Source organism: Neofelis nebulosa, chromosome 12 (genome assembly GCF_028018385.1).
Source record: "Neofelis nebulosa isolate mNeoNeb1 chromosome 12, mNeoNeb1.pri, whole genome shotgun sequence".
Classification (NCBI taxonomy): Eukaryota; Metazoa; Chordata; class Mammalia; order Carnivora; family Felidae; genus Neofelis; species Neofelis nebulosa.
This window is the reverse complement of record NC_080793.1, coordinates 79156803-79171234: the sequence shown is the minus strand read 5'-3', so window position 1 is coordinate 79171234 and position 14432 is coordinate 79156803. Positions and strand designations below refer to the sequence as shown.

Here is a 14432-nt window from a genome sequence, read left to right as displayed (position 1 = left end):
CTCTTTCACTCATTTGCATGCTATTATTTCTTGATCATTTGCTAAGTGATTTCATATGGACTGCTGCCTATAAAAACCAAGTATACACTAACATTAATGAAATTGTAACAGAAGTATATACTTTAGCTTATGCACACATTTTTAGTAATATACAGAGAAAGCATTTTGCAGCATATCGAGCAGCAAACATTAGGTCCTTACATTTATCTCAAAATAGAGATGTATCACTGTTTTTGAGTCCAAGAAAAAGCCCCCAATCTTGCAGTGAAAGCATTCATTTCCTTAGTAATTCTCTCTGAGTATTCAAAGACCCCACAAGACTTCATGAAGAATGACGTCATTTTCTTAAGTGCTGCCCTATCCCCATTATCTCCTACAGAGCCAGGTCATAGGTGCAAAATGATATTTATTCAAAGTGAAACTACTGTATTATCTCATTTAAACTTCAAAAATATTAAAAGGATAAATTATTTTCATTGTCATTTATTTTGCAGACAAAGCAAGAGAAATAAACAAGTAACTTGTTTTGAGAAAATGCAGGTAGGAGTTTAGAAGATTCTAAAGGTCTTCCTGGCTCTAAACCTTGCTTTAAACTACTCCACTATGTTTCCCATTATAATAATTATCACATCCTTCTTTTATTCTTTGTATTAGGTAACATAAGAGCAGGAGTCTTGTCTTTATACCGCTATCGTATGAGACCTTACATGTGCAAGCATCAGTAAATATTGCTAAATTAATGTTTGAATTAATGACTCAATGGACTCTAATGCGTTCAGTAACAAATTTACTAATATCATAAAGCAAATAATCTGAAAAATAACTAATATTTGGTAAGTTCTATGTGCCAGGCTTTTTATCTTTACTTACTTTTATTTTGAGATTATTATAGATGCACATGCAGTCGTATAAAATAATAGAAAGTTCCTATTACCCGTTATCCAGTTGCCCACAATGGTAACATCCTGAAAAATTATAGTATGATGTCACAACTAGGATATCGACATTGATATAGCCAAGGTACAGTGTCTTTCCATCACAAGAGTTGCCCTTTTATAGCCATACACATCCCATCAACATCACCAACACCCCATCCTATGTTTAAGTGGAATCCATCCAATTTGTTCATGCATTGATAGTTTCTTCCTTTTTGTTACTGAGAAGTATCCCATGGTACAGGTTTACCACAGTTCATTGAACGATGTGAGTTTGTATTGAACATGTCTTTTTATTATGATGTTTTGACATCTGGGGCCTTATGGATCCTGGGGAAACTTCTCCCCACCCTCTAAGGCTAATCAATTCCTACAGATAGTGAACATCTACCTATCTGCCCATACTCCCACGTGGACACTTCCTCTATCAGGCCCTTACACTCCAAACCAATATTCCCCCTGCTCTGATCACCCCAGGGCCAGGTACCAGGCAACTCAGGACAGCCCCTAGGTCCCAGAACCTGCTGAATTTATTCAAATCAACCAATCTTAAACCTGTTTGCACTGACTTTCTTGTTGCTTCCTGCAAGAACCACAACAAAGCCTTGCTCATTTTCCTCCCATGCACTTTGCTTCATGACAAACCCAGGGGAGCCTGAGTCAGAGATCCTGCTTCTCATGACCTTTGAACTGTCCCACCTCGCTGGCTACCCTCAACAGCACAGCACACACATACAAAGTACTCACCCATTCAGCAGGCCTCGGTCAGCTTGGGCCCTCCAGGCCTTTGGATCCATGGCCCGGCCAAACCACCTGGATTATCTTCCTGTCGGAGGGCTCCCACCCGCAGAAATACGATGCCATCCTGCTGTGCACAAGCGGCGACAGGCAGTCCCCATTTGGTCATGCTGCTGATCTGGCCTTCCACAGGAATGCAGGCTCCCACTGTCTCTCAAGCCAAGACAACAGGTCCCAACAAGCAAAGCCTCCGAGTTCCGGCAAGAAGCGGCTTCACGCGCATTAGAAGCCTCTGCGCAGTGCGGGTTTAGAAAGCAGCAGACGCCTGACTTCACCCAACAGCAGGCAACCGTGACCAGGGCACTTCCGACCCGGGTCCTGGCCAAGTACGGGTCCCCGCTGGTCCATAAGCCCCCTGGTTCCAGAACACTAAGCGGAACCGCATGCGCAATGCACTCTCGGGCTCGAGGCTCGAGGCTGCGCCACCGCCTGGATCAACCGTGCCTCCCACGCGTCTCTCCTGGAGGATTCCCGACAGCAGCTCCGCCCTACCTAGCGGAGGAGGCTAGATGTTCAAGCTCTCCCCAGATCTACCTTCGGGGTGAACAGGCTGCATTGGTGAGGGTATGGCTTGGAATTAGTTAGATCCTTGGGTCCACAACAGCCTCACCAGTTTTGTCTCTCACAACCTTTGAACTGTTGGAGATCCGGGCTCGGAACCCTGGGAACACGCGTGCGCAGTACGTGCCTGTTCAGCCGCCCTGGGGGCCGTGGACGGTCTAACCACCTGAATATCCTCCTGGGTGCAGGGGGCCTCCCTCCCAATATGACCTGATGATGCACCTGCAAAGGCACTATGGCAAGGCAGTGTATGCCTCCTCTTCTTGGGAAGTGTGAGTAACAAACTCTCTTTTCAGTGGCAGCCACCTCCTGATCTGTTGGCCTCGCCCATACCAGAATAATAACAAGATTGTTTTACTTTGGGGCTATTATGGATAACGTTTCTATGAGCATTTGTGTCTAGGTTTTAGTGAACCTAAGCTGCCATTTCTCTAGGATAAATGCCTAGGAGTGCAGTTTCTGAGTTACATGCTGGTTGCGTGTCTAGAGTTTCATCTAAATCCGTATATAACCCTAACAGCAACTCTGTGATGTTGGTGTTATTTTTTTCCATTTCACAAATGAGGGAATTGAGGCACAGAGAAGGTCAGCAACTTACTTAAAGGTCTTGGTAGCTTACTTAATTAAGATCCTTCATAAACTGGTATCAACTATAACAAATATTTTTTAATCATCTTTTACTTCATTTGTACCACTCACTGCCCCTGAATATGCCTTCTACCTTCCTGCAGAGTACAGACTCAAACTCAGGCAAGATACGTATATATTCCAATGCTACCAAAAAGAATAAACATTTTACTATGTGATGTAATACGCTAATACCATACAGATACTTCATCCCTTCCTGGCGTCTCTTTTAACATAATTAAAAAAAAAAAAAATGATTGGAGCACCTAGGTGGCTCAGTTGTTAAACATCTGACTTCAGCTCAGGTCATGATCTCATGGTTCAGGAGATCAAGTCCCACATCCACTGGGTGAGCTCAAGCCCTGCCTTGGGTGAGCTTGAGCCCAGCTTCTGGTGAACAGGAGCCCAGCTTCAGGTGAGCCCTTCTTTCCTCTCTCTCCTTCTTTCTCTTCTCTGCCCCTTATGGGATTTTCTCTCTCTCTCTCTATCTCTATCTCTTTCTCTTCCCCTCCCTCACTAGTGCCCTCTTGTTCTCTTAAAAAAAAAAAAAAAAAAAAAAAAAGGTTAAAAAAAAGTTCTTAAGGATCTCATGCAACCAATCTGTGTCTTGGGAGATAGCACATGATAAATTAAAGAGTCCATTTGGATGAAGTTTATGTAGAATTTACATCCCTTCTTCATATTGCAAAGTTTTGGGTTTTTTTTCAGATCCCTCTGCCATGTCCATAATAATCCTATAATGAATGCCAGGGCACTATCCTGAAAGATGAGAGCAGTGGAGACATTTGTCCTCATGGAGTGCCCTTAACAGTCTCTTGGTATCATGTCTCATGCAACAGTAAAAATGTCCCCAGCTGTATTCAAGCAAGAAGTTGGCAGCAGGGCTCTGACTTAAATCCGTACTTGTTCTTCCCAAGTTTAACGTCCAGAACAAATAGCTGAAAGATGAAGGATTTCCACTCTAACCAAAACTGCACAGATGTTACAAAAGGGTATATAGAATATCACCAGGTGGCCTTTTCCTTAGGTAATTAAGCAGGATTTTAGAAAACTGTAATAACATTGTCTGTGGGGGCAAAAGCAGGGAAAAACAGGTCAAGTCAAGTAACTCAAGCATCCTCTACCGTCTCAAAAAATAAAACATAAAGCTTCAACTGAACTGACCTCTATGCATCTCTAAACAATCCCATTCTTTCCTAGAGATAATCACTGCCCTTAATTTTAGTTTATCATACTGATGTATACTTTTATTCCTATTATATTCCTATGTTTTTATTTGTATGTATATTTAAGGAAGTATATGTATAGTTGTTAAACAAAAAATGTCATTGTATAGGTATTAGTTTTTATATACCTGGCTTCTTTCTGTCCATATACTTCTCAAACTTAACTTTACCTACTCGAAATTATACTTTTCAGTTTTATCCATGTTAGTACATTGTTACTATACTTTTTTCCCTTTTCACTGCTGAGTAATGCTACATTGTATTATTATACTTAAAAGTATTCATCTATTTTTCTGTTTTTAGACACTTAGATTGCTTTTTTGATACAAACAATGTTTCAATAAATATTCATGTATAACATTGGGCTAATGCACAGGAGTATCTCAAGGAGATATATATATATATATATATATATATATATATATATATATATATACACCTAATAATTGTTATTGCTGTATCATAAGTATATACTTATTAAACTTCACCAGAGGTATCCTTTGGGATCCTAGCAAAAATCAGATGACACATTCAAAGTGGACACTTTCCGGGGAATGTAAAAAAAAAAAAAAAAAAAAACTATTTAATATGCATTTTTAGAGTTTAGGGACATAGGAAATAGTGCAATACTCTGGGATTAGCAAGAGCAGATACTACTCTTAAGGCTTAAATAGCAAAGGGAGGAAGCAGTGAGAAGGATCAAGAAAATGTAACTCCATGGAGAGTTCTATGACAGGATCTTTGGTATAAGAGATAGAATGCAACAAAAACACGTGAGAAGAGCAACAAAATAAATACCATGAACTCACTTCCCTTCCACTGAACCCATCAGGAAGCCAAAGAACCTGGGAGACTGTTAATATAAGGTCCACCTCCTAGGGCAAAATGCTGAGCAAAGAAAGACATTGGATCTGGAGGGATAACCAGGAAGTATCCAGCATAATAAATGCAGCAAAATTGCTTTACAAAGGAATTGTATTGTTTTACACTCCCACCAATAGTGTATGAAATTCCACGTTCTCATCAATGCTTTACTTTTAGGCATTTTACTTTTTGCTAATCTGATGGGTATGGAATGATATATGATTTAAATATTCATTATCCTTACATCTTTTGTAGGTAAGCATCTTTTCTTGTTTGTTAACTATTAATATTTCCTCCTCTCAAATTTCTTCCCTCAGATGTGTTCTCATTGTTTTTCTTATATTAACTTTTTCTTTTTCTTTTCTTTCTTTCTTTCTTTCTTTCTTTCTTTCTTTCTTTCTTTCTTTCTTTCTTTCTTTCTTTTAACATACCTCCAATGACTTCTTCCAGGTTTTACTCCACTTTGGTTTGAATGAACAGAATTCCCTTTCTTTCTCTCTCGAATGCACTTGGTTCAACTTCCGGCATCTGGAGTGGTAACTGCATAACTGCCACATAGTATCCATTTTTCCTGGTCCTTGTGACAGGATCTGCATAGGAATACTATGTGTTACTAAAGCAACAGCATTGACATTAACATTGCTTTCTATCCTTGTCCCAATTCAATTATGCAAAAATGAAAACTTCTGTGTGCCTTTTTTTCATATGTATATTCTCTGCGGGAAAGTGCACTCTTTTCCATGTAAGAAATAGGAATTTAGTTGAAGGAAGAGGAAGAAGAGAAGGGGAAGGAGGAGGAGAGAATAGAAGAGAAGGAGAAGGTAGAGAAAAGGGAGAAATTTGAGAACTTGGATCACCTCATTGATATGCAAGGACATATTCTTTTTTACTGGCCTTGATTCTATTGGTACTCACTAAATAGTGACTGGTTGCTTCTCTTGAGAGATTTACATTTAAATGTTCAAACAGATAAGCTCTAAAATCCAGAGAGGTGGAAAAGAGTAGTTAATACCTTTAGTGAGGAGTTCTCAAATAGTATAAGAAATTACTTTGCCTGCATTAAACATGTTCTTGTTTATTCTACAAAGGAGCAGTGAATCACAAGATGTTGAACAATAACTATGAAATAATTGAAGATAAAGTTTGAAAACAAAAAGTGCCTTACATTTGGGGCACCTGGGTGGCTCAGTCAGTTAAGCATCTGACTTCAGCTCAGGTCTTAATCTCAAGATTCACGAGTTCAAAAAGATTCATGGTTCAAAAAGTTTGCATGTAACTTAGTGACTTGTTATTTTCAAATGCACAATTTTCTTTTTAATTCGGTGGGGAAAAAATGTGATCATTTTCTTGCAAAGAAATCTTTATCAGAAAAATGCAAGAAGTGTTTCAGATGATTTTAAAAGAGCTATTTGCCTGTTTCTTGAAAGCATCACCACATTATGTGTTTTAAATATCAATGCTACAATTAAAGCCAGAGAATGAAATATTTGATCAGGAAATCCAGGAAAATAGCTATGATAAAGACAAAAGCTATGAGAATAATACAATTGATGCGGCTGAAGCATCTAGTGTAGCTAAAGCATCGTTAGAGGGAAATACCTGTAATTAAAAATAAAACAGGAGTCCATTAAGTAACAAACAAATAATATTGAAAATCAATGTGGTCAACAATTGATTCCTTAATAGGGCTAATAAAATTGATATAAACCTTCATAATATTCATCAAGGAAAAGAGAAAAAAAAGCACAGATTTCCTATACCAGGATTGAATGAAGGGTTGTAACTATAGATTTTATAGGCCTTTAAAAGGTTATATCATGAATACTTTATGCTAATAAATTTAGCAATTTTTATGAAATAGAATTTTTTTGAAAAATCAATTTACCAAAACTGATACAGTAAGCCTAGATTATCAGAATATGTCTATGCACCAAAAAAAAGTGAAAAGAAAAAGCCTTTTGTAAAACAGTGCATACTTTATGATTTCACCTATATGAAGAGTTACAATAGGTGAAATTAAGCTATGATAAGAATGTGAAAAACCAGAAGAACAGGCCAAAAAGGGAGTTGTTTATACTAAGCCCCATATCACCAAACTGAGACTGACTTGACTTAAAAAACAAATTTATTTTCTCACAATTCTGGAGGGTAGAGTCGGAGTTCAAGGTGTCAAAGGAATGGAAACTTAAACCATCAATCAGGAATTGCCTGGTCAGCTATAGATGGATAATCTGTCTGAGATACTCCTACCATCTTCTAAAGGAAAGTGACCTCACAGTAACTAACCTGCTTTTTTGCCTAGTATTACTTCCTTGTTCCACTTCTTTCTGCCGGCAAGTCTTTCATTTTGTACAGCTCCCCAGAGCTCCTTTTTTTTTTTTTAAATGTTTATTTCGAGAGGGAGAGAGCACAAGTGGGACAGGGGAAGAGGGAAGAGAGAGAGAGAATCTCAAGCAGCTCCGTGCTATCAGCAGGGAGCCTGATGTGGGGCTTAATCTCATGAACCAAGCAATCATGACCTGAGCTGAAATCAGGAGTCAGACGCTTAACCAACTGAGCCACCCACACACGGCCCTCAGAGCTCCTTTCTATGTGCTAGATTGGATGCTGCCCAATTCTTGAATCATGGAATAAAGCCAAGGAGATCTTTAACATTTACTCAAATCTACTTGAATTCTGTTTCTTTAACAGTCTCATGGCAGTGATGGGACTTGAAGAAGACATCTGACAGCTTCAGGGACAAGGAGAAACACAGACATCATTACCTGCAGACCCCTTGAGTTTTCTTCCAGTTTCTGAGGGCTGTGGGTAAGTTCTCGCATCTGAGCTCTGCTCTCTTTACATTGAGCTTCTGATCAAATTGGCTTTCGAGTCCAGGGTTAACGGGTCAACCTAGACTAACAAAAGACTTTAACAGATCACTAGCCCTTAATCCTAAATTAGTCCAGATTCCAGTCCAAGACCTAGCAGGTCAGCTCGAGCTGGCAAACAGTTCCACCCGGAACCCTGGGAATTTGGCTTGACGACCATCAGATCAGGGACACAAAAAATATGGCTGGAGAGAAATGTGTGTTGTTATACCATTTAGAGCTAGGATCCTACCAACTGTTGCATTTTCAAGAAAATTATCTTTTTTCCTTTGGGCTATCTTTGGGAGTGGCTCTGGATCTCAGGAGAATAGTATCCTTAGTCTCCTGTCATTGGAGAAGCTTCTTGAGTCCTAGGAGTTGTTCAATACTGCCATAAATATTTGCTGTTTGTTCTGGATGAACCTGACAAGATACTTGAAAGGATTTTCTTTAGTATCTCTATGACCAGAAGTTGGGCAAATTGGAAGCTGATATTTAGAGCCTCATAGGAACTATTTTTTGGGCCTTTACTCCTAAGCAACATGGAAGTATATACCCAAAGGGAGAAAAAAAATATTCCTAAGACAAACAGCTCTAAATCTATAATATAGGAATCTTTTGATTTCCATTTTTGTTGAAGATCTTCTGCCAGATATAAAGAAGCAAACTGAGGGTAATGTAGTTGGATGAATGGATCAGCCTATGGTGCCATTTAAGTTGCAACCCAATCCTTGAGGACTTAAGAACAACGGTCCACATCTTATAAATTGAGTCTTTACGAGACCAAAAATACAGCTCCAGAAGCAGTTCAAAGTCCACCTATCCCTTTTACCAATCCCCAAACGTCCCCTATTTGTCTCAAAAGTCTTGTGAGTATTTTAAAACTCTGGTCTTGGAAAATGGAATTCCCTCTTGGAAGAACTTGCATTCTTTCACTAAGACCTTGAGATGTAAATATTCTAACCACTTCTGTCCAGGAACTCTCATCTAGGCCATCGTCTTTGAAGTGCAAACTTCAAGGAGGTAATTCTTATCAGAGGGCAAAAAAAAAAAAAAAAAAAAAAAAAGCAGGGGGGCATGTTTTGGAAAATAAATAAATGAAAAATGTTAAATGTCTTGTCACAAATATTAACAAAAAGATGGGGCGCCTGGGTGACTCAGTCGGTTAAGCCTCCAACTTCAGCTCAGGTCATGATCTCGTGGTCCGTGAGTTCGCGCCCCACGTTGGGCTCTGTGCTGACAGCTCAGAGCCTGGAGCCTGTTTCGAATTCTGTGTCTCCCTCTCTCTCTGACCCTCCCCCATTCATGCTCTGTCTCTCTCTGTCTCAAAGATAAATAAACGTTAAAAAAAATTTAAAAAAAAACAAATATTAACAAAAAGCTTTAGCCATCTGAACAGATAACTTTAACTTATTCCAACTGCCAGAAACACAATTTGGATTTAAGTATCATTTATAAACTATTGAGTTTTGTATTATTATACCTGACACATGGCTAAAACTTTAAAAACAAAAGTTATAAATCTCTGTTTGTGTCTATCTGTATAGACACATCTGTTATGTATGTACATTATAGATATGTGATATTTTTCTACCTCTGGATGGTATCGTCAAAATCAAATTATAAAGGAGCTCTGTTTAGTTGGCTAAAGGAAAAATAAGCACTTAGCAAATTAAGTATTTTCAGACTCTCAGAGTAATGAAATTGACCCAGATGGTTTTCAGGTTCATGTGATCTGGGGTAATCTTTGGTAAATAAATGCTAGTTTCAGTTTATTGACTTAATTAAAATAGGTATGTCTTCACAGTTGTCAGCATTAGATATATTGTAAAACTACGACTTTTAATTTACTTGGGTTTAATAAGTTTGTATTATCCCTGTTACAAAATTTGTCAGCAAGAAGAATAACTTAGTATATCCCTTAGTATATGCCTACCTTTTTTGTGAAATTTTCATGCACAATCTGAATATTTAAAAATAAGCAATTTAGATAGATACAAGTGAGATAACAGTTTTTAGGTGAACTTTTCAGCAATGGTTATGTTTTATGGTGTATCTACTTAAATAGCTTCCAAAATTGTTGGCAACCCAGAATCTTAAAGTTACGCTGCGATAAGTTAAATAATGGATATTCATTGAATGTCTAGATCGTTTCCAAATAATATAAAACACTGACTGAAACATTAATTACTGAACATAGATTTACCTACTGTGGCTTCCATTTACAGAGGAAGTAAAGATATTTGGGTCTATTAAAACATATCTTGTGTCACATTGAAAACTTTACTATGAAGAAGAATATACTTCTAGAAATTATGAAATAAGTTTGTCAGTCCACAGAATGATAGTGTAAAAGACAGTCCACAATTGCTTACTTCTTACTTTTCTCTTGGAATTAAGGATTCGAAGGGTTAAGAATTCTAATTGATACATATAATTAAAACTGCTTAGAAATAATAAGGGTGAAAGGAAACAGCTGTGTAATGGAGAATAAAATTACTGGTTGTTCCAGAATTAAAAAAAAAAAAGGGACCCAATCCGAATGGATATAAAAAAGTTGTAAAGGTTTATGGAAAAGCAACCTGGGGAAGGGAATTTTATGTGTAGTCAAACTGGCTAAAATTCGAATGGATTTAAATTTGTTTTTTGTTGTTGCCATTGTTTTAATGAGTTTTAATATCAAAAGGACACTGATGCAAAATTAGAATTTGGCTTTGTGTCTACTAAAAGGACAAAATTTTCTTAGACTTTTGGTCTGCTTTAGATAAGACATTATAAAAGCTTCTTTACCTTGTGGGTAATTCACCGAGATAGCAAAGATTTTGTGTTTTAGCAAAATAATTTACTGTGTTTCACATTGTCTTTATCAGGTCTTTGATTACTTAAGAAAACCCAGTCTTCTCAATATTGAGAGAGTTAAGTTTTGCTCACAATGATGTAATTTTTTGTATTTGACTTTAATATCTTCTGTTGTCACTTTGATCAAATAGATAATTAAGTTTTTTTTTCATAATGATCTATGATCCTATTTATTCAAACGTTCAGACCTTAGGATGTTTTGACGACTTCCCCAAATCAAATTCTATATAGAGTTTTTTTTTTACCTCAAAGTAACTTTGAGATTTCCCAAAGGGTCGTGCAAAAAGATCCTCAAAACACTTAATATAAATGTCCCAGAAATTATATACAATTCCCATAAACCTGAAATGTCCTGGCATAATGTTACAAGTCATAATTTTAGTTATGACCTTAAAATGTTGTATGTCACAGGGGAGCCTGGGTGGCTCAGTTGGTTAAGCATCCAACTCTTGGTTTCAGCTCAGGTCACAATCTTACTGTTAGTGAGTTCAAGCACTCCATCAGGTTCTTTGCTGTCATCGAGGAGCCAGCTTCAGATCCTCTGTCCCCTTCTCCCACTGCCCCTCCCCACTCACGCATGCTCTCTCTCTCTCTCTCTCTGTCTCAAAAATAAATAAAAACATTTATAAAAAAAATGTCGGGGCACCTGAGTGGCTCAGTCAATTAAGGGTCTGACTTCGGCTCAGGTCATGATCTCGCAGTTCATGAGTTCGAGCCCCGCGTCTGGCTCTGTGCTGACAGCTCCGACCCTGGAGCCTGCTTCGGGTTCTGTGTCTCCCCTTCTCTCTGCCCCTCCGCCACTTGCAGTCTCTCTGTCACTCCCTCTCAAAAATAAATAAACATTTTTTTAAAATGTTGTATGTCACAGAAATAACCAAATTTCCTTGTCAATTTCATTATAGTAAATTCCCAGGATATTTAACCATGGGCATAAGTCTTTTGTCATTTATAAATAGTTATCGTTTTTCTCTAATGGCTTTGCAACAGTGAGATTTGTGGAAAGGACCTTACCAAGTGATACTTGACCACTGACCCCCCTGCCAAACTACAAGGTGCCAAACCTTGGGTGTATATTTTACAACTAAAGAAGACTCCACCTGCATCTAGTTCTGTGAAAGAATCTGGAGACCTCAAATCATATTGACTAGTAAGGGAACTATCCAACATCAGGGTAGACTGGTTCCTGCCAAGACATTGGATCAAGAACATTTCTTTTGATTCCTTCTTTCATGTTTGTTTGTATGTATGTATGTATGTATGTATGTATGTATGTATTTTGAGAGATGGGGAGGGTGGAAGAGAGACTGAGGAAGAGAGAGAATCCCAAGCAGCTGATGGTGCAGAGCTCGACACGGGGCTTGAACCCATGTGTGAGATTATGACCTGAGCCAAAATCGAGAGTCAGATGCTCAACTGACTGAGCTACACAGGTGCTCCTCTTCTTCCCTCTTTGATTATCCTTTCCCCAATTTGTATACCATGAATGTCTTTATGATCTTTTGTTTCCCTTTTTTCCTTGCTCTGGCCTGGAAACGTAATGAAAATGTATCTCAAGACAGTGCAAACAGGAGTGATCCAGGCTCTAAATGATTGTTGGATTTGCTATGGTTCTGGTGACTGTAGTTCTGACTGTCACAAACTTCCCCCTGATTTTGAACATTTCAGTCTCTGTAGCACACACTCAGCTCCCTCTCTATTGTGTCAGGTTCCCTAGTTCTCTGGGTCCATTGCCCTGTCTCTGGTTACCCAGAGAAACTTGCAGGCAGGCTCTATGCAAAGAAAGGGACACAACGTAAGGTTAACCAGAATCAAACCACCTGTGTGGTCTACAGACCATTCCATTTCACTGGCCTCCATGGCTATCAACTTTCTAGTCCCAAGCCACAGTCTCAAACAGGAACTACCAGGAGACATTTAGGATTCAAACTTTGTTTTCCCTGGCAGATCCCCACACCCCTGTCAAATGAGGCTGTGACCAGTAACCTCTCTGTAACTTTTTTTTTTTTTAATTTTCTTAATGTTTATTTATTTTTGAGAGAGAGAGACTGTTAGCAGAGTCTGACGTGGGGCTCAAACCCAGGAACTGTAAGATCATGACCTAAGTCAAAGTCGGACTTTAGCAGAGTCTGACGTGGGGCTGTTAGCAGAGTCTGACGTGGGGCTCAAACCCAGGAACTGTAAGATCATGACCTAAGTCAAAGTCGGACTTTGACTGACTGAGCCACCTAGGCACCCCTCTATCTGCAACTCTTGAAAGTATTGTAGAATCTTCTGCTGAAGGAAAAATACCTAGACTCTGGCCAAAATTGTTCTTGATTATAGCATAGCCATTGGTTGTCTTTTAGCAGAACAAGGAGGTGCTTGTGCTATGGCCAACACCATTTGCTGCACTCATATGGACACCTCTGGGGACACTGAGACTCAGATACATAAGATCATTGAACAAGCCAGTTGGCTTAAGAAAGTAACTCTTTCAATGTGGTCTTTCTCTGACTTACTGATTCTGATTGGTTTGGGTCTTGGGCATCATGTCTCTGAAGGGCACTCTAGATATTGGGAATTATCCTGTTCATTATAATAATCATAGTAATCTCCTTGATGTTCTTTATTCTCTTAAAAGCTTTAAGTGCGTGCTTGAAGCTGCTAATCACCAAGCAATTGGTGTCCCTAAGACTAGAACATCAAAAAAATCGATCCAAATGGGAACCCAATGTTATGACCTGTGAATGCCATAAAGAAATTAAGTTGAAAATACATCATGACCTGTGAATATCACACAGAGAATCAGGAAAACAAACAACTGTGTGAGAACTCCAGAGCAGTCACTGGGGGTAGCACTAATGCCTTAAATTTTTATCTCCTCTCTCAGTTAAGCTGAGAATCTGATCAAAAGGGAGGAAATTGTTAAAAACAAGACAACAGCTCCAAAATGAAACTGTTTATGCTAAGCTCATGTCACCAAACTGATATGGAATCTTTAAAAAGTCCATCGGGAATTGCCTGATCAGTGCTACTGAGGTTATGTGCCCGATAGACTTCTACTATCTCCTAAAGGAAAGTGACCTTGTGTAGCCAACCTGTTGTGGGTTTTTTTGTTTGTTTTTTGTTTTTTTGTCTAATACAACTTCCTTCTTCCTGCTCCTTTCTGCCGGCAAAAGTCTTTCATTATATATGGCTCCTCTGAGCTTTCTTCTATCTGCTAGATGAATGCTGTCTGATTCATGAATCATTGAGTAAGCCAATAAGATCTTTAGAATTCACTCAGTTGAATTTTTTTTCTTTTAACAGAATTAAAACAGTGATTGTTTCTAGGGGCTGGAGATTAACTGGGAAAGATCATGAAGGAGCTTTATGGGATGATGGAAATATTTTGTTTTTTGTTTCCTGATAATGGCTATGTGTTAAATGAATAAGTGCATTTATCAACATACTGTATGTTACGTATTTAAATTGAACTTCTGTTTTAAAAATGTATTTATTTGAAATGGTGATCAGTTGCCATTCAAAAAAAAAAAAAGAATGAGTTAAAACTAGTTATAATGGTGTACCTTAGTCTATAAACTTATATTTATTGGAAGAAAATCAGGCTTCTTAGGTTAGTGTTCTGTTTTTGTTATTTTTGTTTTGTTTTATTGTGCATGTGTGTGTGTGTGTATGTGTGTGTTGGGTTTTTGTGGGGTTTTTTTTTTGTTTTGTTTTAGTATTTGGACACC

At 38.3% G+C, this 14432-nt stretch overlaps 1 protein-coding gene across 2 annotated transcripts in view; it reads left to right on the top strand.

The window, feature by feature from the left end:
• Nucleotides 1-2141: 2141 nt before the first annotated feature.
• Nucleotides 2142-14432, top strand: part of RORB (RAR related orphan receptor B) — a 390566-nt gene continuing 378275 nt past the window's right edge. The window contains exons 1-2 of one of the 2 annotated variants that reach the window (XM_058695687.1): nucleotides 2142-2297; nucleotides 7703-7819. The gene's annotated coding sequence lies outside the window, so the exon portion shown is untranslated. Of the gene's footprint in view, nucleotides 2567-7702; nucleotides 7820-14432 lie in introns of both variants that reach the window. The other variant, XM_058695686.1, reaches the window with a different exon arrangement.